Raw genomic sequence first — 26,752 nt, 5'->3', positions numbered from 1 at the left:
TTGAAGATAATTATCAATATATCAACTATCCCTATAGCCATCTTATTCAACACCCTGGGATGCAGATTATCAATCCCCAGGGATTTAACAACTTTCCCCAAAATAATTTCTCCAACACAACTTTATTATTAATGCTAATTTCCTTCAATTCTTCATTTTCCTTAGTCACTTGGATTGCTAATTCTGGGAGATTTCTTGTGTTTTCTCAGTGAAAACAGACATAAAATAATCATTTAGTTTCTCTGTCATTTCTCTATTTCCCATTATAAATTCTCCTGACTCTGCTTTTAATGGAAACACAATTGGTGTTAACCAAATGTTTCTTTTTAATATACCTGTAGAAGCTATTACAGTCTGTTTTTATGTTTTTTTCTTTTCACGAGATTGCGTTTGTATTCCATTCTTTCTTTACTTAGAAGTTTCTTGGTCTTTCTTTGCTGTATCCTAAAAACTTCCCAATCCTCAGATTCACAATAATTTATGGCCATTTTACAAACCTTTCCTCTTAATCTTACTCAATCCTTATCTTCCTCTGTCAGCCACAGTTGACTAACCTATTTTGAGTTTTTGCACTTTAAGGTATAGCTATTGTTAGCCATGTAATCATTCTTTAAAGATTGTACAGTTATGTCTTTAATATATTTTCCCAATTCAACACAGCCAACTTGGGCCTGGTGTTCATAATTTCCCTTATTCAGATTTAACATCTTTGTCCCAGCTTAAACTCCATCTCCTTCAAGAATAACGTGAAAGTCTATCACAATATGGCCACTCAACTCTTAAGGTCCTTTCCCAACAAGGTAATTAATTATAAAATACTAGATCCAAACCAGCGCATCCTCTAGCTAGCATTTCAATGCATTGCCATGGGAAACCATTCCTAGGACACCATCCTAATGATGTGAGGTCTGAAATTTATAGACAACATTGGATCAACTAGGTGAGATTTCTAGGAAAGTTTTACTGAGAAATTGGGAAAAAGGTTTTAAAAAATTAGATTGTTAAAACTAGAGCTCTGTCTTTCAGAAGTGAACAGGAGAAGTATTTCTACGCACAGAGTATAGTGGAAATCTGAAATTCTCTTCCTGAAATGAACTGAAATATTCAAAACATTAACAGACTTTAGTTCAGGGCACCAGGTGGATGGATCTATGATTGGTAGAAGCCATGATCGAGCTGAATGACAGTACAACGAGCTTATTACAGTTCCCACGTGAAAACATCAGTGTTACAAAAAATGATCTAAACACAGATTAGCTAATGATAAACTTGGGTTTTAAAAGTCTGTTGAGTTGTACATTGAACCAGATAAAGGCAATAGAGATTCTTCAGTTCAGGGGCTCCTAAATGATGAGATAGAACAGATCACATGATCAGTCTTGATTCAACAATGAAACGACATGAGGAGGCGGAAAGAACAACAGCTGTAATAATAATGTCAAAATAGGACGCTATAATGTAACAGGAAGACATGACCTTTCCATGTGAACACTGACAAATTTTCTGCAGTAATGATGACTATTGAATAAGTGTTTAGGTACTGCCGATCTGGAATGCAAATGACTTTATTTGATTCAACTTTTCCTTTGTTCTTTGGTTGTGACATTGCTAGGGCTAGCATTTGTTACTCATCTCTAATTGCCCTTGAACTAACTAATAAGGTCAGACCATTTCAGAGGGCATTTATAAGTCAGCCACATTGCACGTGAAGTCACATGTAGGAAAAACCAGATAAGGGTGTCAGATCTCCTTCTGTAAATGACATTAATTAACCATGTGGGTTCCTATGATAACCAATGATGGCTTTAGTTAGAATTATGGAAACTAGTTTCCAATTCCAGGTTTTTCTTTAATTAACTGGTGGAACTGAGAAATAAGAAAGGGATGATCACCTGATTGGGATTGTATTATAGACCCCCCAGTAGTCAACAGGAAATTGAGAAAATACTTTGTAAGGAGATCTCAGCTATCTGTAAGATTAATAGGGTGGTTATGGGAGGAGATTTTAACTTTCCAAACAAAGACTGGGACTGCCATAGTGTAAATGGTTTAGATGGAGTGAAATTTTCTGATTCCGTATGAGGATGCACCTACTAGAGAAGGTGCAAAACATGAGGTAAAAACAATGACTGCAGATGCTGGAAACCAGATTCTGGATCAGTGGTGCTGGAAGAGCACAGCAATTCAGGCAGCATCCGAAGACAGGCAAAATCGACGTTTCGGGCAAAAGCCCTTCATCAGGAATAAAGGCAGAGAGCCTGAAGCATGGAGAGATAAGCTAGAGGAGGGTGGGGGTGGGGAGAGAGTGGCATAGAGTGCAATAGGTCAGTGGGGAAGGAGATGAAGGTGATAGGTCAGGGAGGAGAGGGTGGAGTGGATAGGTGGAAAAGGAGCTAGGCAGGTCGGACAAGTCCGGACAGGTCAGGGGATCGAGTTGCTGGAGGTTAGAAGCTAGGATGAGGTGGGGGAAGGGGAAATGAGGAAACTGTTGAAATCCACATTGATGCCCTGGGGTTGAAGTGTTCCGAGGCGGAAGATGAGGCGTTCTTCCTCCAGGCGTCTGGTGGTGAGGGAGCGGCGGTGGAGGAGGCCCAGCACCTCCATATCCTCGGCAGAGTGGGAGGGGGAGTTGAAATGTTGAGCCACTGGGCGATTTGGTTGATTGGTGCGGGTGTCTCGGAGATGTTCCCTAAAGCACTCTGCTAGGAGGCGCCCAGTCTCCCCAATGTAGAGGAGACCGCATCGGGAGCAACGGATACAATAAATGATATTAGTGGATGTGCAGGTAAAACTTTGATGGATGTGGAAAGCTCCTTTGGGGCCTTGGATAGAGGTGAGGGAGGAGGTGTGGGCGCAGGTTTTACAGTTCCTGCGGTGGCAGGGGAAAGTGCCAGGATGGGAGGGTGGGTCGTAGGGGGGCGTGGACCTGACCAGGTAGTCACGGAGGGAACGGTCTTTGCGGAAGGCGGAGAGGGGTGGGGAGGGAAATATATCCCTGGTGGTGGGGTCTGTTTGGAGGTGGCGGAAATGTCGGCGGATGATTTGGTTTATGCGAAGGTTGGTAGGGTGGAAGGTGAGCACCAGGGGCGTTCTGTCCTTGTTGCAGTTGGAGGGGTTGGGTCTGAGGGCGGAGGTGCGGGATGTGGATGAGATGCATTGGAGGGCATCTTTAACCACGTGGGAAGGGAAATTGCGGTCTCTAAAGAAGGAGGCCATCTGGTGTGTTCTGTGGTGGAACCGTTCCTCCTGGGAGCAGATACGGCGGAGGCGGAGGAATTGGGAATACGGGATGGCAGGGCTTTTGCCCGAAACGTCGATTTTGCCTGTCTTCGGATGCTGCCTGAATTGCTGTGCTCTTCCAGCACCACTGATCCAGAAGGTGCAAAACATGACCTACTCTTGGGAAATAAGGCAGGGCAGGTGACTGGGGTGTCAGTGGAGGAGTACTTTGGGGCCAGCAACCATAATTTATTTGTATTAAAATAGTGATGGAAAAGGATAAACTGGATCTAAAAGTTGAAGTTCTAAATTGGAGAAAGGCCAATTTTGACGGTATTAGGCAAGAACTTTGAAAAGCTGATTGGGGGCAGATGTTCTTGGGTAAAGGGACAGCTGGAAAATGGGAAGCCTTCAGAAATGAAATAACAAGAGTCCAGAGAAAATATATTCCACTCAGGGTGAAAGGAAAGTCTGGTTGGTACAGGGAATGCTGGATGATTAGAGAAACTGAGGGTTTGGTAAGCAAAAGAAGGAAGCATCTGTCAAGTATAGACAGGATAAATCGAGTGAATCCTTAGAGTACAAAGGCAGTAGGAGTATACTTAAGAGGGAAATCAGGAGGGCAAAAAGTGGACATGAGATACCTTTGGCAAATAGAGTTAAGAAGAATCCAAAGGGTTTTTACAAATACAATAAGGACAAAAGGGTAACGAGGGAGAGAACAGGGCCCTCAAAGATCAGCAAGGCAGCTTTTGTGTGGAGCCGCAGGAGATGGGGGAGATACTAAATGAGTATTTGCATCAGTGTTTACTGTGGAGAAGGACATGGAAGATATTGAATGTGGGGAAATAGATGGTGACATCTTGAAAAATGTCCATTATACAGAGGAGGAAGTGCTGGATGGCTTGAAACGCATAAAAGTGGATAAATCCCCAGGACCTGATCAGGTGTACCCTCGAACTCTGTGGGAAGCTAGAGAAGTGATTGTTGGGCCTCTTACTGAGAAATTTGTATCAACGATAGTTACAAGTGAGGTGCCGGAGGATTGGAGTTTGGCAAATGTGGTGCCACTGTTTAAGAAAGGTGGTAAGGACAAGCCAGGGAACTATTGACCAGTGAGTCTGACCTCAGTGGTGGGCAAGTTGTTGGAGAGAATCCTGAGGGACAGAAAGGCAAGGACTGATTAGGGATAGTCAACATGGCTTTGTGCATGGGAAATCATGTCTCACAAACTTGATTGAGTTTTTTTGAAGAAGTAACAAAGAGGATTAATGAGGGCAAAGTGGTAGATGTGATCTATATGGACTTCAGTAAGGCAGTCGACAAGGTTCCCCATGGGAGACTGATTAGCAAGGTTAGATCTCATGGAATACCGGGAGAATTAGCCATTTGGATACAGAACTGGCTCAAAGGTCGAAGACAGAGGGTGGTAGTGGTGGAGGGTTGTTTTTCAGACTGGAGGCCTGTGACCAGTGGAGTGCCACAAGAATGGTGCTGGGTCCTCTACTTTTTGTCATTTATATAAATAATTTGGATGTGAACATAAGAGGTATAGTTAGTAAGTTAGCAGATGACACCAAAATTGGAGGTTACCTCAGATTATAATGGGATCTTGATCATATGGGTCAATGGGCTGAAGTGGCAGATAAAGTTTAAGTTAGATAAATGCGAGGTGCTGCATTTTGGGAAAGCAAATCTTCGCAGGACTTATATATTTAATGGTAAGGTCCTAGGGAGTGTTGCTGAACAAAGAGACCTTAGAATGCAGGTTCATAGCTCCTTAAATGTGGAGTCACAGGTAGATAGGATAGTGAAGAAGGCATTTGGTATGCTTTCCTTTATTGGTCAGAGTACTGAGTACAGGAGTTGGAAGGTCATATTGCGGCTGTACAGGACATTGGTTAGGCCACTGTTGAGATATTGCATGCAATTCTGGTCTTCCTATCGGAAAGATGTTGTGAAACTTGAAAGGATTCAGTAAACATTTACAAGGATGTTGTCAGGATTGGAAGATTTGAGCTATAGGGAGAGGTTGAATAGGCTAGGGCTGGAGTGTTGGAGGCTGAGGGGTGATCTTATAGAGGTTTATAAAATCATGAGGGGCATGGATAGGAGAAAAAGACAAGGTCTTTACTCTGGGGTGGGGGAGTCCAGAACTAGAGGGCATAGGTTTAGGGTGAGAGGGGAAAGATAAAAGTGACCTAAGGGGCAACATTTTCATGCAGAGGGTGGTACGTGTATGGAAAGAACTTCCAGAGGAAGTGGTGGAGGCTGGTACAATTGCAACATTTAAAAGGCACTTGGATGGGTATATGAATAGGAAGGGTTTGGAGGAATATGGGTCGGGTGCTGGCAGGTGGGACTAGATTGTGTTGGGTTATCTGGTCGGCGTGGACGGGTTGGACCGAAGGGTCTGTTTCCGTGCTGTACATCTCTATGACTCTATAACTGACTTCAAATTCTACCAGCTGCCAAGATAAGATTTTAAGGTCTCTAAAGCATTGCCTGGTCAGTGGAATAATAGTCCTGAGAACATTACCACCAAGCAACTGTCCCTGCACAGTTGGTTCTGCCTAAGCATTTAGCTAATGAAGGACCACAGCCTACTCTTCCTTGAAAAAATACCTTCCATAACTTAAAAATGCAGACTTTCTATTTGGAGGAGTTTTGGGATAAAGTGAGGTCGAAGAATATTAGATTAGATTACATTACAGTGTGGAAACAGGCCCTTCGGCCCAACAAGTCCACACCGACCCGCCGAAGCGAAACCCACCCATACCCCTACATTTACCCCTTACCTAACACTACGGGCAATTTAGCATGGCCAATTCACCTGACCCTGCACGTCTTTTGGACTGTGGGAGGAAACCGGAGCACCCGGAGGAAACCCACGCAGACACGGGGAGAACGTGCAAACTCCACACAGTCAGTCGCCTGAGGCGGGAATTGAACCCGGGTCTCAGGCGCTGTGAGGCAGCAGTGCTAACCACTGTGCCACCGTGCCGCCAAAATATTGTTCTCTGAGAATGCCAAATAACATTCTGCGGACTGCTACAAACATCTGAACATATTGATTTCAAAATAGTAAAGTATGAAAAATCTGCACATGCCGATAATTTACAGGTTGAATTCTGGTGTTGGGTAAATTTATCTTTAATTTTGAATTGATGCATAGCTCCAAATTTACTCTGAAAGATCAGATTCTGGGTTTGGGGTAATTGACAGAAAAAAAGACAATGCTAGATAATTAAACATTTTGCCCCTTTTTAATGCTTAGTACTATGTCAGCTTTAGGCATTTTAGGAGTTATGAGGAAGGGTCACTGGACCCAAAACTTTAACTTTGATTTCTTGACACAGATGCTGCCAGATCTGTTGAGCTTTTCCCAGCAACTACAGTTTTTGTTAGGCATTTAGGGTCTGATGCAGTGTACTGCTCTTTATATTGTTCTAACAATGTACCTTTGTAACAATTTCAGAACAACTTTGGCATGCAATATTTATATACTGCTCACCATCTTTATGATTTTAAATGTTGTTGAGGAAGTGGGTTGAAGATAACATAACTCATTCTTGAAAGAAGGTCCCTTGCAGTAATCAGAGTTATCACTATTAATTGGGGCAAGATTAAAAATTATATCATTATTATCAAATTTAAATACTAACACATTACTGAAGCCATTTTTAGATTTTTATTTGGGGCATTAAGGAAGGGAATCTAATCAATAATTTAATGTTTGAAGTAATGATCAATATTGAATTTGTACAACAAAATGTATAATTGCATTAGTTTTATTCCAGATATGGATTTACAATTGTGTAAAGTAGAAGCAGAAATGCAAACATTCTTGAACAATTTTGTGTAAATTTTAATTGATCTTCAATGCTCTAAGGAACATTATAAACAATTTACACATCTTTCTTTACATCCTACTCAATTTTTCTATACATGGCAAGACAATTAAATCAGCATTCATTCATCTAAGTCCTCTTCACAGAATTCAGCCCTTAATTCCAATGCAATACCTGGGAACTACTCCAAAGAAGATGCTGTTATTCAAATGAAACTTTGAAACTTTAAAGCAAGCTCTCTCCTGTTCTGTCAGATGGATATAAAAGACATGGAAATGTGTTGCTGGAAAAGCGCAGCAGGTCAGGCAGCATCTAGGGAACAGGAGAATCGACGTTTCGGGCACTAGCCCTTCTTCAGGACAACCCCGACAACCCCGAAAACACCAGAAAGAGAGGAGCATGAGACCGCACAGGAGGAGGAAAATGGCTCGGCTGCACCAGCAGATCAACAAATTCCATATAAAATCCCGGCCAAACTCCCTAAACACAGGGAAGTAGATGAACAACTCAGACAGGCCGAGGAACTACTGCAGAAAGCCAATGATCCACTCTGTATGGCTCAAGCTCGGGGGTTGATAGACTGTATTACTGACGAAACATACGGTGATCATAACGGGAAACACCCCCGCAGACGGCATAGAGAGATCAAGAGAAAGGCCGAAAAGAAGAGCAATAACAATGGGGCGAAGAAACGTTATGCCACTAAGAAAGCGGCGTATAAAGAAGCCCAAGAGTTGTACAGAAACAACAGGCGCCAGCTAGCCAGGAAATTAATGGGTGCACCAGATACATCTCAATGCCCCATCTCACGAGAGGAACTTGAAATCAAATTTCGTGAGAAACTGTCCAAGGCTAATAATAAAGCTGACATAAGGAGCTTTGCTGGTTATGCTGGCCATGTTGATGAAAACCTACTGCTGGGACCAATCAGTGAAGAGGAGGTCGACGAGGCCCTGAGAGGAATTGATAAACACAGTGCACCAGGGCCGGATGGCAAAAAGCTGAAACATCTAGAAGCCATCCAGGAGACTGACGCCTCCCGGTTACCTCGACTCTTCACCCTTTGGTTAAAAACGAGATCTATCCCAGAGAGCATGAAAAAGAGCCGGACAGTGCTCATTCCTAAATGCGAGGACCAGGATCGACCAGGATATAAAAGACACCATTAACAGAACAGTACGCAGGGAGTTGTTCCTGGTGTCTGGTAAATATAAATCCTTTTATTAATATCCCTACATTAATGCTTATGCTTAGGGGGAAACAGGTGGCCTCGTAGTATTGTTATCGCTGGACTGTTAATGCAGAAACCCAGATAATATTTTGGGGACCCAGGTTCGAATCCTGCTACAGCAGATGGAACTTGAATTCAATAAAAAAAACCTTGAAGTTAAAAGTCTAATGACAAGCATGAATCCATTGTTGGGAAAAGCCCATCTGGTTCACTAATGACCCTTTAGGGAAGGAAACTGCCATCCTTACCTAGTCTGGGCTACATGTGACTCCAGACCCACAGCAATGTGATTGGCTCTTAACTAGCCTCTGGGCAATTATGGTGGGCAATAAATGCTGGCCTAGCCAGAGAGTCCACATCCCATAAATAAAGAAAACTATGTGATGTGTGAATTGGCTTCCACTTTTCTGACCTCACAACAGTAATTATATTGTTAAAAGAAAATCTTCATTGGCTGGATGGCACTTTATTTCTTAGCATGTGAGGGAGTATGCATTCTCCAATCCAGAATAAAATATGGCCAATTCCATCCATCACTAAAATCTACCCTGATTGAAAAGTTCACATTCCCAGTAGGTATATACTCTTCATGTCCAGTTATGAAACTCTGCTTGGGGAAGTGTATTGTGAAAAGGGAGGAGGGTAGTAAGAGGGTAAGGAAGTCTTGCTGCAAATGTACAAGGTGTTGGTCAGACTACATCTAGAGTATTGTGAACAGTTTTGGTCCCTTTGCTTAAGGAAAGTTTCATTTCATTGGGGCCAGTTCAGAGAAGGAGAAAGTGAGGTCTGCAGATGCTGGAGATCAAAGTTGAAACTTTATTGCTGGAACAGCACAGCAGGTCAGGCAGCATCCAGGAAACAGGAGATTCGACGTTTCGGGCACAGGCCCTTCTTCAGGAAAGGCCTGTGCCTTCATTCCTGAAGAAGGGCCTGTGCCCGAAACGTCGAATCTCCTGTTCCCTGGATGCTGCCTGACCTGCTGTGCTGTTCCAGCAATAAAGTTCCAGTTCAGAGAAGACTCACCAGGATGATCTCCAATATGGAGGGAATGTCTCATGGGTAAAGTTTAAACATATTGGGATTCTACTCATTGGGATTTAGAAGAATGAGAGGTGATCTCATTGAATCTTAAAGGATTCATAAGGGGTTTGACATGAGAGGATGTTTCCCCTCATGGGAGAGTCTAGGACTAGAGGGCATAGTCTCAGAATAAAAGGATGCTATTGTAAGATTGGGGTGAGGAGGACTTTCCTCTCTCTGAGGACTGAGTGTCTTTGGAACTTCTTACCAAAGCGAGCTGGAGGTCAGAGACCTTGTGTATATTTAAGGTTGAGATAGATAGACTCTTGATCAGCTGGGGAACTGAGGGTTTCAGGGAAAGTGGTCATGAGGAATGTTGGATCAACCATAATCCTGCTGAATGGCACAGCTGAACAGCCTACTCCTGTTCCTGTTTCTTATGGTTATGTGGTATGCTGTGATCGAAAAGCATTGGAATGAGGACATTCAAACTGAGATCCACCTTAAGATGCAAAATGATTTTTTTTCCTATGTGCAATATCCAGAACCGATTTCTGATTATGACTTATATTAGATGTCTAAAAGTAATTCAATGCTGTCACATTAATAAGCAATGAAAGAAACATCACCTATCAAAAGATATTTTATTACCGGGGAGAAACCCACACAATTCATCAAGTCTCTGTACAAAGAATACATTTGTTTAAACACAATTAGCACTGTTTATAGAGTCATTGCTGACAGCCTGTGTTCAGTGTTGGTCGGATTGGTACAGCATTTTGTGATCCACTCCCTGCAGAAGCCTGCTTTGTGAAATGAAATCCAGTTAGAAAAGCAACTAAGATTTAATCACTGCAGAAAAAAAAGTGTTAAGTCGTCTAAAGAGTTAGCAGAAAAGTTTGTGTAACCTGTGTGATCTTGTTACCTCTGATAAGATATGTAATTTATTAAATAATGTGATAATATTGTGTCTTGACACATTTTCCTTTCTCAGGCGAAGCCAATTAACAGGAAACGGATGGCGGGAGTGCAGCCTTTTGTGTGGAATAGATGCTGAGAGATCAGCATTGCAACATACTGCGATGTTACTAAAGTTCAGTTTGCATATGAGCAGTCACAGAAGTGAAATACTCACACTTTGTGAGCTACTTGGGAGGGAATGCTATATGGGGCCACTGTTTACCTGTGGAGATGAAGTAACTCTTTAAGAACTGCAAAACAAGTAGTTTATTGGACAGGATAGTTGAGGAAAAGGGAGTAGATGGAATAATGCAAAAAATTACAATGTATGTTCAGGTTTAGTATAGGGTTTGTAAATCATTCAATTATTGAGGCTGGATTAGAGTGGTACTGGAAAAGCACAGCGGGTCAGGCAGCATCCAAGGAGCAGGGAAATCGACGTTTCAGGCAAAGGCCCTTCATCAAGAATACAGCTATTCCTCAATTCCTGATGAAGGGCTTTTGTCCGAAACGTCGATTCTCCTGCTCCTCGGATGCTGCCTGACCCGTTGTGCTTTTCCAGTACCACTCTAATCCAGACTTGGGTTTCCAGCATCTGCAGTCCTTGTTTTTACCCTTGTTTTATTGAGACCACCTTGTAATTCTGTAGGAAAAGCGTGAGCCAGAGACTGAAATGGAAGAAAAATAATCTGAACATTTCATTTCAGAAAACAATTTTAAATGGATGGTATGGGATTATAAAACTCGTGTATCAATTTTGCAGGTTTGTTACAAATGAAACATTGTTTCAACAGACTCCATAAACGGGGATATCAGCCTCAAGGAGAAAGTGAAGACTGCAGATGGTGGAAATCAAAGCAGGAGAGTCAACATTTCGGGCATTAGCCTGATGAAGGGCTCTTGCCTGAAACGTTGATTTTCCTTCTCCTTGGATGCTGCCAGACTCGCTGTGCTTTTCCAGCACCACACACTCATATCAGCCTGAACTGTGACTTGTTTTTGATTAACAATAATCAGTAGGTTTTACTAAAAATAACATTTGTGATCAAAAAATAACGCTCCTAGCTACAGATAGCTCTTCTACCGAGATGGCTGCGTCCTTGTGCAATTCTGCATTATAGAAAAATCGCGCTTTAGAAACAATGCTTAAAGTGTTGGTGATGTAATCGCGTTACAAATCCAACACATTTTAAAAGTTCGCGCTTTAGAAATAGTGTCCCTAATTGTCAATTGTGTTACAGCGATTTTGTGTTAAATAAACGCACGGTATAGCAGAACGACCAGTACAGAATACAAAAAAAGTTTAATAAAAGAAAGAAATATTATACACCGGTCACAAGATATGAAAGTTGTGCCCAAGAAAATTAAACATCATACACTCCTGGTGTCATGAGTATTCATCAGCAAAGCTGCTATAAAATTCACATCACCATATAAATTGGATTAATGAAAACCAAGTTGTTAAGTGACTGGATATTTATGGTCAAGGCTACTGGTTCAACAGTTCCAAACTGTAGGTTAAAAAACATCTAATGGCATTTAGTCACTAATAAACCAATGGCCCCTGTTACTACCATATACCTAAAGCATCAAATTAAAAGGATTATTGCAAGTTGCCTCATACCCAAAATCATGATTCACAATTCATAGAATCCCTAGTGTGGAAACAAGCCATTGGGCCATCAGGTCTACACCGACCCGCCGAAGAGCATCCCATTCAGACCCACCCCCTACCCTATCTCTGCACTTTCCAAGGCTAATTCACCCAACCTGCACAACCCTGGACATTATAGACAATTTAGTATGGCCAATCCACCTGCACATCTTTAAACTGTGGGAGGAAGTCAGAGGACCCATGCAAACACTGAGAGAATGTGTAAGCTCCACACAGTCACCCGAGGGTGGGATTGAATCCAGGTCCCTGCTTGTTGTTTCTCTACTTGCTGTTTTGCAACGTAGAAGAATAAAAATAAAAGTCTCCTTTAGTTGAAATGGTCCTGAAGCAGAACCTATGCTACATGATAAATGTGATTAAGTTTACGAAAAGACAATGTGGGAGAAATTAATTTGTGCAGCATTGCTTTCAATGGGATTAAGAAAACTTGTGCTAATTGAGGAGAGCTGATGATATTAACAAAGGACGCTGCACAGGTAGCAGCTTGAAGCATGGCCTCGCTCACAGGAATGACGTAAGTCTGCATGAATGAATTATTCCCCAGTAGCCTGAAATAAAATTGGTTTGTGTTATTTGGGGAAAATTGACAAATTAAAATGTCTAGAAATATTTGAATTCCAAAATAAATCCCCAAATGGTGGTTTTCTGAAATAAAAGCTGCAGGAGGTACAGAAACCAACGTTGTGAAGAGGAAGGCTGGTAACATTTTGGGAGCATTTTAAATTTAAAACAAAACTCACTCAGGGGACTTGGGTGTCACTGGCTGGCTCTCATTTACTGCCTGTTCCTAGTTGTCCTTGAGGTGGGTGACAAGCTGCCATCTTGAACCACTGCAGTCCCTAGAATGAATTTTCATGTTAGCTCTCGATTCAGCCCACTCCATGTTCACAAATTTACAGATTAATGCAATAAATTGCACCCCTCTGCTCCCATCCATTTAGCTTCCTCCGATCTGCCCAATGATTAGTTTGCTCATCATATTCTAACCACCAATCAATGAAGAGAAGTACTTTATGAAATAGCTACAGGATTCCTGATGAAGGGCTTTTGCCCGAAACGTCGATCTTCCTGCTCCTCAGATGCTGCCTGACCTGCTGTGCTTTTCCAGCACCACTCTAATCTAGACACATGGCTGCTTTTGTTGCAGAAAGCAACCGTTGGATGGTAGAACATTTTAATGAAAGACTATTTGGTACAAGTTTGTAGTTAGGTCAATTCCAGGAAGCAGCTGAGTGAAACCAAAATTCATTCAGAACCTCTGCCTGTGGACTCAATATTTTCAGGGTATCAGACACAAGCAACCTGGACTGATCATCTTCAATGAAAATAATACCAGCTTTTCTTTGAATTTATCAAAATTTTTAAAAAACTTTTAAATGTTATAACGCTACTTGCATAGTCTGTAGTTTGTTTTGCCCATTTCTCTCACTTTCTTTCGCTCTGATGTTCCAAAGAGAAGTAAATAAATCAAAAGCAAAGGTAAGGGTGTTTTTCTTTTAGTTCACATCAATGTGACAATAAAACAAATAGTTGTCTGCCACTTCAACACACCACCATGTTCCCTGGCTGACATTTCTGGCTCGGGCCTGGTGCAGTGTTCCAGTGAGGCTCAGCACAAGCTGGAGGAACAACATTTTATTTTACACTTGGGGACCCTGCGGTCTTCAGGGTTCAATTTCGAGTTCAATAACATTGAGCCTGAAGACTTCCTTTTGCCCAAGCCCATGTCCTGTCATTACATAGGTTGCTTTCAGCATAATCAACTCAATTTCACCGGCTCATAACCCCCATCATCAGCAATCTAGATGTCCTCATCCCTAGCATACTATCAATAATCCTATTGTAAGTCTAACCATTTTCCTCTCTCTCTCTCTGGCTCCCTCTCCACCTTTCTGCTCACTCCTGCCCCCTGCTATCAAGATAAATACCACTTCTTCCAAGAAGTTCTGATGAAGGGTCACTGGACTTGAAACGTTAACTCTGCATTCTCCCCACAGGTTTTGACAGACCTTCTAAGTTTCTCCAGCATTTTGTCACTGAAACAAACAATTTTATTTCTTAAAGGGTTAATTTGTTCAAAATAAAAATCCCAGAAGTTTTTTTTCTCAGTGATCATGAACCACAATGGAGTGAACTTCCTCATTCAGCCACAGATGATGCATCTTTCTCACAGAGCCTTCCTTTCTTACTGGGACGAATCTTTGCTGTAATTAAATATCTCCTGAAAAGTCTGCCACAGCATCTTCACCATGCTATATTTTGTAACCATTTCATTTTAGCTAGTTTTACTCCATAATTTTTACTTAGGTTCAAAACAAGTTTTAGACCCACACTTCTCACCTTCAGATAGTGCATGAAATTCTATCATGATGTGGTTGCTATAACTTTGAGACTTATTTACCATGAGGCTATTGATTAACCTTGTCTCATTGCCCATTAGCAGATCTAGATTAGCCTGCTCTTTGGGTGGCTGTAGAACACAGGACTCTAATAAATTGTTGCAAACATATTTCATAATTTTCCAAGAAACTTTGTCATTCTGATTTGCTCAATCTACATGTAAGTCAATGGCACCCATGATTATTGGGGCACTTTTCTTGCATACTCCATTTATTTATTCCTGAATACTCTGTACCACTCGTCTAATTACTGTTAGGGAACCAATAAACTATTTTCACAAGTGACCTCTAACATTTGTTATTATTTCACTCCACTCAGATTATCCATCTTGCTGTTTCAAGCAGAGGCCAACTTTCACTATTGTACTAATTACATCCTTTATTTAACAGAGTTACCCTATCACCTTTTCCTAACTTCTGACTTTGCACACCTTTCATGTGATGTCTGTATTTGTTGGCCATTCCTAGCTGCCCTTGAGACGGGTTAACTACATTTCTGTTCGTCTGCATCACGTGGAAGCTGACAAGGTAGAGATGGTAAATTTGCATCATTAGTACACCAGATGGGTTTTTACAATAATTCATGATTGCTTCATTGTCACCATTATTGCAACCAGCATTCAATTCCAAATTTTTAATGAATTGAATTTAAATTAAATTCTACCAGCTGCCATGGTGGGATTTGAATCCTCATCTCTGGAACATTTTTGCCTGGGCCTCTGGTTTGCTAAGCCAGCGACATTACCTCTACGTGACTGTTCCACAATGTGATGTATATGTATTGCCCTCATCCTCCCTGCATTATCCCTGTCCTGCAACATGTCCCACTGCCAAGAACATTGGTGCAGGCTGGCATAAGGCAAGGTATAGAATCTGCACTGTCAGCCATTCAGGGAAAAATCATGATCCCTTTTCCGTTGTGAAATCTTTTTAAAGCTTAATTTCCCTACATCTATCTTCATATCTACTAGAACTCCCTGCAACCTGATTGTCCTAAAACTTCTCACCTGCCCCAGCTAGGAAAGGGTCCTGACTGCAAACAAATACAAACATTAAAATAAAAGAGTAACCAAATCAGAAATTGCTGGAATACCTACTGAGTTTCTCCAGCAACTTCTGTTTTTTGATGTTTCAGATCTCCATCATCCAAAGTTCTTCATTTCTTTGAGAGCTCACATGTTGCGCATTTGCACCTAAAGTCCTATCAGAGATTTTATGAAAAAACAACACCTTTCTTGCAATGTTATTAGACAGTCTATTTTTCAGCAAAGAAGATTGTGTCACGTAATCTAAAAGGAAACTCAGACAATAGCCTCTCCAAGCTACAAAAATAGTGTTCGGTGACAGCCAGTGTCTGCCACAATTCAGTGTTCAAGAGAAACAGTCTGTGATTCATTTCTTCACACTTCCAAAAGTTTCTCAAGAGGTGAAACTCAGTTGATGATCAGATGACTTCTGATCTGATAACAGTTTGGGAGAAGGATAAATTTGAACTGTCTGGAAAATTACTTGAGAAACCAACACAGTAACAGTTTTACTAAGAATTTTGAATTCTTCTTTGTCTGAATAAGTACTGTAAACAGAATTGAGAAGCATTACAGTAAATGTGCATAAACTGATAATACTTGCATGGAATCTGATGTTAGCAGCAAAACTAAACAACTTCATCAGAGGTCTCAGATACTAAGATCATCACCAGTAAATGTAGCATCACCACAAATCTTACATGAAAAATTAGGTCAGTTTTTCTAAACATCACAGATAATCAAACCATCTCATCATCAAATTCATTGCCAATCTGTATTAGTAACAAACTGAACTAGAATTAAGATATTGTCAATTCTTTACGATAAGGATATTTCAATACATGTGAAGAAACAGAGAGACATACATAAGATGACTTTCCAATGTACATAACAGATGATTCTGAAGTGGGAGATGGCATTCGGCAAGGTGACACTATGCACATGGACACACAAGATGGTCACTGAGCCATGAGTTGGCCACTTGACACACAAGATGGCTGCCAGACCACAATATGGAGAGAGACAGCAGAGCAAACACAGACACTGCCTGGGGCCACCAGAATGCCAGCACAATGCACTCACAACCTAGTTGATTAGTTTAAGGCAGGTGGGGGAGAGAATACACGAGTAGCATATACTGCCCGCCGAAGTTTCTGAGTCCAGACAACACCTTTGATATGGACTCAATGCAAAGGGATAATAGCCAGGGCTATAGTAATCGTCCTTCTCAGGAAGAGCGATTAGCGCCCATTACTAGAGCAATGGACTTCTGCACTGACATTGAAACTGACTGTTGACCACTGTGGTGTTATTGTTTGTCTCTCCCCAGAGCTCCGGTATTTCCTTGTACAATAAACTCTGTTGTTGAACCCCGACTTTGACTCAGAGGCTGGTGATTTTCCCAACAACAGTTCTACTTCCTGACAAAGATGTCCTCCTTGATTACACCAAAAGGAGATGCAGAATAGAGGTCACACATATTTGGAAATCCATAGCTCTACAGGAGGTGGGACTTCAACACAGGCCTCCTAGCTGAGAAGTAAAGACATACCACTGCACCATAAGAGTCCAGAATAGAGACCACAAGAGAGAAAACTGAATGTTTCTACTGTCTTCTGTCTGAACTTTGGGTGGTCTAAAACATGGGTGTGAAAATCAACTCTGAAATGTGGCTTTTGAGTGGTGCACACCAGATATGAGCATCTATGGCCAGACCAGCAATTATTACCCATCCCTAATTGCCCAGAGGATAGTTAAATCCCAATCATATTGTGTGGGATTGGAGTCACATGTAGACCAGGTAAGGATGGCAGTTTCCTTCACTAAAGGACATTAGTGAACCAGATGGATTTTTCCCAACAATTGTCAATAGTTTCATGGACACCATTAAAATCCTAATTCCAGGTATTTATTGAATTCAAATTCCACTATCTGCTATGGCAGGATTTGAATGAGGGTCTCCAGACCAATGCCCAGATCTGTGAATTAATAGTCTAGCAATAATACCAGCAGGCTATTGCCTCCCCTGAGACATTAGAAGAGTTTTAAAGCACTTAATTTCCATCAAAGTGTAGCAATATGAATGCAGATACTCAGAAAAGTGAAGGGTGTACAGTCCTTACCCCTACACAGCACACATTACAGCCTGACTTCAGTTTCTCTGTAACTGTTTAGTTTAACTAAATTCAGAAAAGCTTTCTTTCTAGTTGTATACATTACATCGCAATTAAATCTAAAGACTGTAGATTAAATGTGAACAGATGCCAAAGGCAGATAGTTTCAAGAAGTGAAGTAATAAAATTAGTCTTGTCTGGCTGCTAGCTCTTAAGCCTGTGAAGTGAATTGTTGACACGAAGCACAAACCAAGAACTATGAATGTGGTAAAAACTGCATCAACATGGGATTTACTTGGACTTGAACCTCAGCTGCAGTGTGTTACATGTTACATCCTTTTGAATAACGGCCTAAAGTAGACTTTGCACTTGGAAAATAAACATGAACACCACACAGAGAAACTGCCAATTCCTTTCAAATGGACGTCTATGCTGCTAATGGCAACCTGGACAGTTTTGTGCTCCACTGCTGATGACAATTCAAGATTTCGGAAGCCTCACACTTAGTGTAATAGAGCCAGGGAAATACCTTAACATAGCACAGGAGCTGATTCCACCTGCAGCTGCAGATATGGGAAGCATTGTGCTTCAGCGAAGGCCCCAAAATTAATTCTGTTCATGTCACGAAACAGTGTCTGATCAAATTAATCATACTGCTTATGCACTCTTAGTCTTTTTTTAAATCAACCAGTTATTACACACCTCTGGAGCAGGTGGGACTTGAACCCAGACCTCTCAGTTTTGTGCATCACAAAAGGGTCTCCACATAGTTCACTTACAAAGACAATGTCCATTGCAACGAAAACTTAGACCAGGCCTGAGCATATCCAGCTATGTGCAGAAGGACATTATATTTTGTCAGTTGCTGTCTACTCGTGCAGCAGCTGGGGAGATTTTCCAGAAGTTCAACAGCGTCAGAAATTAACATCTCAATACATGAGAGGAATTTAATAAAAAATACACATTATGATGCTCAACTATCCATGGTTGCGTCAAAGTACACTTGTAAATGTACTGTTTTGCTCAAACAGCAGAACTGTAACTAAAAATTCAAAATGGTAACAAGTCAGAAAAAGCAAAATTCTCAAGCCATTATTGGTGAAACAACTCCAGAGGCCATCCCGTTACCAAGTCACCCTTTATTTACATCCGGAGAGTCTGCGACCAAAATGTCTGGGACTCTGTGGATTGCAAAATATGTGTGCAGTTTTGCTATCGTCATCCCCATGTTTGATGAATGAACCCTGTGCACGTCCAGCCATTTTAAGTGGGCATCCACAATGACCAAGAACATTGAGCCCATGAAGTCAATGTGTAACTGAGTCCAGGGTTTACCCAACCATTCCTGTGAATGTGGGGGAGCTGTTGGTGGTAATTTTTGACCTTGATGCCACTCTGGGCACTGTCCCACCAACATGGCTAAGTTTTCATCCAATCCTGACCACCTGACATTGCTTCTCACTTACACCTTCATTCTGGAAACCCTTGGATGACCCTGGTGGAGCTCAGCCAGTATCTGGGGGTGACCTTTGCTCGGGCCAATCACTCATGCTCCCCGTAACAATATGCCGTCCTGTCCTGTGATCTGGTCTCTTCAGGTCCAAAATGGTTTCAATTCTAGTTGTGATGGTCCTTTGGTTTCCCCCATCACCACCAGCTGTTTCAGTTTTGCCAGGATCGGATCTTTCTGTATCCAAAGTCTGATATTGTCAGCTGTGACTGGAAGTGTGTCCAGAAAATTTAAAACCACTACAGCCTCTTCCAGTGGTGGTACCAACGGTGGTATATCTGCCAGCAGGAGGCAGATCGATGGATCCACATTTGCTACCTGGCCTCCTGGACGGTGTTCAAATTTATAATTTTCTCAAATCTAGAATTCCTACAGTGTTGAAACAGGTCCTTCGGCCCAACAAGTCCACACTGACCTTCCAAAGAGTAACCCACCCAGACCCATTCCCCAATTATTCTACACTTCCCCCTGAATAATGCACTAACCTATACATCCTTGAAAACTTTGGGCAATTTAGCATGGCCAATTCACCTAACCTGCACATCTTTGGACTGTGGGAGGAAACCAGAGCACCCGGAGTAAACCCACACAGAATGGGGAAAATGTGCAAACTCCACACAGACAGTCGCCCAAGGCTGGAATTGAACCCGGGTCCCTGGTGCTGTGAAGCAGCATTGCTAATCACTGAACAACTGTGCCGCCCCACTGATTAATTATACACAATTAGTTTTAGAGCTCACCGCTGAAGTTGGCAAACCTGATAACATTATAAATTTACATCCATAAAGGTATTGGTGGAACTTCTTGACTCCCAATACAAATGCCAAACCTTCCTTCTCTATCTAGGCGCATTTACACTGTGCATTAGACAGAGCCCTGGATGCATATGCTATTGGGCGTTCCTCTCCATTGGGCCATCAATGAGTTAATGCTACTGCAATGTCGTTAGTGGAGGGAGCACATGTCAATACCAGATCTCACTTGGGATCACAGTGTGCTGACACCTTAGAGGTTGATAGCTGTTCCTTCACTTCCCTAAAAGCTATGGCTTGGCTACGGGACCATTTCCAAGGCTGACCCTTTCTTTAAAGAGTTGATGCAAAGGTGCTAGGACAGAGGCCAGGTTGTGTGAACTTTCAGTAATGATTCACCAACCCAAGGAAAGATCTCAGCATCAATACAGACATGGGAGCCAGTGCATCTTTATCGCCGTTACCTTATCTTCCAATGGGTGTAACCTGGTCTTGCCGACTCTGTGGCCCAAGTAGGTCACATGGGGTGCCCGGAACACACATGTTTCCCTTCCAAGGCATATCCCCACACCTGGGAGAAACGTCTAAGGACTATGCCCAAATTCTCTAAGTGCTCCTATTGGTCTTCTCTGTTATTAGCACACCATCTAGATAAATGATGACCTGTGGTAGACCTTGTAAAATGTTCTCTATCATCTGCTGGAAAAGTTGCACAGGTTGATGATACCACAAATGTCAGTCTTCTTTATTAGTACAAACCCTTATGGGTATTAATTGTAGCAAACCTTTGGGAATCCTCATCTAATACCAATTGCAAATACACATGGCTCATGTCCAGCTACATGGAGGACAACTCCCCTTCACAGCTTTGCATACAACTCCTCTCTGCGAGGAATTGAGTATTTATCCAGCTGAAAAAAGCAGTTTACCGTTTCTTTAAAATCCCCACAAAGGCAAACCGACCCATCAAGCTTCACAATCAGTATGACCAGTGCTGCCCATTCCGCAGGTTTGATGATTCCCTTCACTTTCCACCCTTCTGATTTACTTTAGCCCATAAGGCAATTGGCACTGGGTATGCCTTGCAGAATCATGAAATTGCTTCCTGGTCAACATGCAAGTTGTCCTTGGCTCCTTTGATAGTCACTAGACCTTCCTGAAAAAAAGTCCAGGTATTGAATTAGGACTTCACTCAAGCAGCCATTTTCTAATCAAAAAATAATTTAGCCAACCTAGGTGAATCTTTCTCAAACACTGTTGCCCCATTAAGCTTGGGCCCGAGCCTGTTACCACAATCAGTGGCTACTACAATCAGTTGCTTCGCGTGAGAGACCCGAACTGAAGCTGTCCCCTTAATCTGTAAAGATTATTCTCCGATATACATTTTCAGTCTTTCAGTCGAGATCTTCTGCAAACGTAAGGATTGAAGTCTAGAGCGAATTTTCTTAAAGACTGGTTCTGCAATCACTGAAATGGCCACGCTGGTGTTGACTTTCATTCAAACCAGGTGACTATTTAATCAGATGTTCACTTTGACTAGTTCTGATTTGGATGTTACTAATAATCATCAGTTCCAACTGATGTAGGTGGATTTTCCACGATGTTCACTCTCCTGGTTATTGGCCGATGAACTTTCTTATTCAATTTAAGGCCAGTGGGCCTCTTTTGCTGTCTTGAGTCCACACACCGGCAGAAAGTACAATGGCTGGCCAGCCCAGATTTTTGAAATTTTAACCATTTCACCGAGTCTTAGCTTTGTTTTGGGGTTTTACTGTGGGCTGACTGAGAGTCCCTTTGTTCAAAATATGTCCTGAGTGAGGCTATGCAATTGACATTACTCAAGTGGTGTTCCCCAAGCTCAGTTCAGCTGGTGAGGGTATCCACTTGTATCAGAATAGCCTGCAACTCACGCTTCACTTGCCACATTTTCCAGTGATGAAGCCAGTTGTAGTGTCTCTCTGAGATCCAGTTGGGCTTCAGCTAGTAGGTACTTTTGCATGGTCACATCATTAATCCCACATATTAAACAGTCTCTTAACATCTCATTAACGGTTAAACTATAGTCACTTGTCTCTACCAATCATCTTAACCTAGTCAAAAATCCTATTTTTGGATTCTTCTGGTTCTTGAATAAAACTGATAGTATCTCAGAAATAGGAGGCTTGGAATCGTAGTATTCCTTAACTCTTGAAAGGTTTTGGTATCTGGTGCCTCAGGGAAATCCACGCTCCTAATAACAAAAGGTCTGCCGGTCACAAGCTCAGGAGAATTAGTCATTGCTTTTCATTTGCCCCGTCATTTGACTGAAAGAATATCGCATTCTTTCTACTCAATAGGCCCAGTCATTGATGGAGGGATCGAACGAGTCAAGTTTCACAAATAATGGCACAATGACAAAAATACTTACTTCAACTTAAAGATGACTGTTGCGAGCAAATTTCTTCAGGAGCATGCTTTTCTCTCATCACTGAAATAACTCAAGTGATTGATATCCCGTCACCAAGTCACCCTTTATTTACATGTGGAAGAATCCTTGACACTGATCCAGCTTCCTCAGAGCCGGAATGGGACTATTTGGCACCGCCTTTTTGGCGCAGTTCATTTGGCCCTAAACTGTTTTGGTGCTCGTTACGTTGGCGCTGAGCTGTTTTGGTGCCAATTCAGAACACAACAAAAAAAGTCTTGTTTGGTTAAAGAAGAGAGGATGACTAACGACCCGATGTAATTTTCTCAACTAGTAAGAGTTGACAGTTGAGAAAATTACATTGGGTCGTTAGTCATCCTCTCTTCTTTAACCAAACAAGACTTTTTTTTTGTATTCTGAATTGGCGCCAAAACAGCTCAGCACCAAACCAGTTTAGCGCCAAAATGGTGGGGCCAAATGATTGGTGCCAAAAGGGCGGTGCCAAAATGTACCCAACCCCTCAGAACCAGCTCTCAGAGTGAACAGGATGTCTGACACTCTGGTTCTTTTTTTTTTACACTGATCCAGTTCCCTCAGAGGCAACTCTCAGAGGGAACAGAACCTCTGATCATCCTGTTTATTTTTTTTGTGTGGTGGTAGCTGTCTGTGAAGCTGAGCACAGCTTCAAATTAACAGAAAGAAACCCAGAAAACAAACAATCACAATAAATAATAAAGAAAAATAAAAAAATCAAAATAAAGTCTATCTGAAACAAGGGGAAGACACTCTCCTCCTCAGTAGAAAACCCCAACAGCAGTAATAAGACACACAGACTATGTGGTCCAGGCAATTCAGAGGTCAGTCTCCTCTCCTCCTTAACACACAAAAATACCGAGTCCATCACACATTGATCCAGCTCTCTCAGAGCTAGCTCTCAGAGTGAACAGGATGTCTGACCCTCTGGTTCTTTTTTTGTCTGGCTGAACTAAAGCCACAGAGGCCAGTATCCCATCACCAAGTCCCCCTTTACTTATACGTAGAGTGTCCTTGTCACTGATCCAGCTCCCTCAGAGCCAGCTCTCAGAGTGAACAGAACCTCTGACACTATTGTTAAATTTTTTTTCAGAGTGAACAGAACCCCTGACAGTCAGATTTTGTTTTTTTTTTTTTCGTTTTTTTCCCTTTTTTTTAGCACAGCTCTCAGAGTGAACAGGATGTCTGACACTCTGGTCCTTATCTGTCAGCCTGGGCTCTCTGATTGGGGCTGTTAATCTGGTCCAATCAGAGAACTCATATTCGATGAGGTCCATCTGGCTAACCTCGTTACAATCACTGCAACTAGCACCTGAACTGAGAGGTAACATGTACCAACTATAGCTCAGTGGTATCACATTTGCTTCTAACTTCTAGGGTGTGGATCGAAGTCCTAACCCACAGACATGAATGAACAATCTAGGCTGACACTCCAGTTACAATCCTGAGGAAGTGCTTTGCCATCAGACCTGCCAGATTAGCCTTTAAATGGGGCCACCTCTGACCTGTCAGTTAGGTGCAAGAGTTCCTAAGGCACTATGGAATTGTTTGAAGAGGATGAAAGTTCTTGTTGATTCTGTTCAATATTTATCCCACAACCGACATTATTAAAACAAATAATGGAGTCATCATCATGGTGCTGTCTGTGGAATCTTGCTCCACACAATTTTGTTGTTACATTTCCTAAACTATAGTGAATACATTTATTTCATTGCAAGCAAAATGTTTTGTGGCGCGGTCCTGAGAGTGTGAAAGGTGCAATGAAAGTTCAAGCTCTTTCTTTGTACTCTGCCTATGTTGTATACAACAACTTTGAGGCCTTTCTCTTGTTGAACATAATTATCATCTTCCAACCATGCCCCTGAAATGATGAGAAGTGGCTGGTCACCAGGAAATAGCTCAATTTGTCAGAACACGAAAGGGCTTTGTGTATACAGAGGAGAAAGTAGAAATTTGACTGGTCCAGCTCAATTCATTCAGTCAGGAAACTCAACATTTATTGCTGATTAATTAATGGCAGTTTGCCTTCAACACCTTTAATTTCAACACTAATAAGGTTTGTCATACTTTTCAAGATATCGCTTTAACTGGCATGATAATAAGGGTCAGAGAACCAAACATGTTCCACACATGGCAGAGTATAATGAAATATGCATAATGATTGGTGTATTTTATGTCATATTTTTGCCTTGGGAAATGTTGAAATTAGTACTCCTAATTTTGAGTCTGGCAATTGAATTAGAACACTTTCTAAAATATTGCATGCTTGTCTATTTTTTATACCCTTGAGCGATGAAGCTTCAAGGTATCATAAACCACATTAAAGGCTGGTTTACTGAGTACTTAGTAATGAAGATTCGAGATTTGGCTTTTAAATTCCACTCCTCAAAGGATCACAAAAATGTAATGCAAGAAGTGCATAGATTTCTTCATCAGAGATAATACAGGATTTAAATATTTCCCAAAGGACTGGGGAAGGTGCTATTTTTCTTGTTTCTGAGCAATTTTGGACTCCTCTTCTTGACATAAATTTAGACAAAACTCAAACCAAAGCAATCACAGTACTACCATCATAGGCTCATACTGTCTACTCACCAAAATTCAATGGTGTTTACTTGGATTTACCTGTCCTCACAGCACTGTGGGTATGCCCACAAGAAGTGCAGCAATTCAAGACAGCTGCTGACCACTACCTTCTTTGGATGGATAAATGGGATATAAGAAAGGATGGATTCAACATACAAATTAGAAGCAGGAATTGGTCATTCTGTCCCTTGAGTCAGTTCTGCCATTACTAAGACCATAGCTGATCTGAACACTCAGCAATCTAACCCATCCAGAGAAGATTTCACTCTGTTGCTTATCAAAAATCAATCTCCCCCTACTTTAAAAATATTCGAGGGCTCTGTTTTGACTGCCTTTTCAGGAAGAGAGTTCCAAAGACTCAAGAGCCCATGAGAAATTTCTTTCCTCTGTCTTAAATAGGCGATTCCTTGTTTTGAAACAATGACCCCTGGCTCTGATTCGCCCAACACAGGAAACATCCTCTTTACATCCACTCTGTCTGAACCCCTCAGGATCTTCTGTCTTTCAATCAAGTGGCCTTTTACTCTTCTAAACCACAACAGATAAAAGGCAGGTCTTCCAAGCTTTCATCAGACAAACTGGCCATAGGTAGGAGCGTAGCAAACCTTTTCTGAACTGCTTCCAATGTGTTCACATCATTTCTTAAATAAGGAGACCAAGACTATGTGCATTACTCCAGAAGTAGTCTCAACATTGCCCTGTATAACTGAAGCATAATAATTCACCTGTTAGACTAGGCAGATTAGCTAAGATAAATGGACGGTTACAGGAACAGAGTAAGGGGATAAGCCTTGATGGGACGCCCTTTGGAGGACTGGAGCAGACTTGATGAGCTGAATGTCCTCTTTCCACACTGTAAGGCTTCTACGATTTGATGAATAAATGATAAGTTTCTATTTGCTTTGTTACTTCTTACTGTACCCGCCTTTTGTGATTTATGCATTAGGACTCCCAGCTCGCTCTCCATTTCAGGGTTCTGCAACTTCTCACCATTTAAATAATGTACTTGTTATTCTTTTTTAAAATTGATTCACATGATAGCATAATTGCCTAGAAGTCTGTTTAAGAATCAACCACCTTACCATGGGTCTGGAGTCACATGTAGGCCAGACCAGGTAAGGATGGCCGTTTCCTTCCCTAAAGGACATTAGTAAACCAGCTGGGTTTTTCCAACAATCGACAATGGTTCCATGTCATCGACTCTTAATTCCACATTTTTTAAAATTGGAATTCAAATTCCAACATCTGCTATGGCAACATTTGAACCAGAGTCCCCAGAATATTACCTTGGTCTCTGGGTTAATAGTCTAGTGATAACACCACCAGGCCATCACCTTCCACCTATTACCACATGCACGTATTCTTCCTCACATCCCCCCTGCATCTCCTGCTGACGACCTTAAAACTGTGTTCTCTTTTTGTTGCATCAGCACCATTATCTAATGAGAACAGTTTTGTTATACTCATCTACTTCAGCCAATCCTGTCATAATCCAATCCTGTACCTTCTCAAGGACTCTCCCTTCCTAAAACACGGTGACCAGAACTTGAAGCAATACTCTAGTTGGGGCCTAACCACAGCTTCACCAAGAGTTGGTATAACTTTCTGCAAACTCACCTCTATTTATGAAGCCTGAGATTGCATATACATTGCATAATCAGACACTCAATATGCCCTACCACTAAAGACTGATGTCCTGTGACACCCAGGTTCCTCAGTTACTGCACTCTTTTGAACTTTGCCATGATTTTTTTGTTTTGCTTCTTACCACCTATGCTGCCAAAATACATCAGCTTGCACATCTCTGTATTAAATTACATTTGCCACTTGTCTACCTATTCTGCCAATCTTTCTATGTTCGGTTGCAGCTGTTTGGTATTGTCACTCCTCCAAGTTTGGTATCATCGACAAGTGATAGAAAGTTCACTGAAAAGTTCAGGTAGTGTTATAAACCATGAAAGGAAACATCCCAT

The sequence above is a fragment of the Chiloscyllium plagiosum genome, unplaced genomic scaffold, assembly GCF_037043375.1.
Source record: "Chiloscyllium plagiosum isolate Xiang-an unplaced genomic scaffold, Cpla_swu_hap1 HiC_scaffold_29, whole genome shotgun sequence".
Taxonomy (NCBI): domain Eukaryota; kingdom Metazoa; phylum Chordata; class Chondrichthyes; order Orectolobiformes; family Hemiscylliidae; genus Chiloscyllium; species Chiloscyllium plagiosum.
This window is presented reverse-complemented; position numbering follows the sequence as displayed.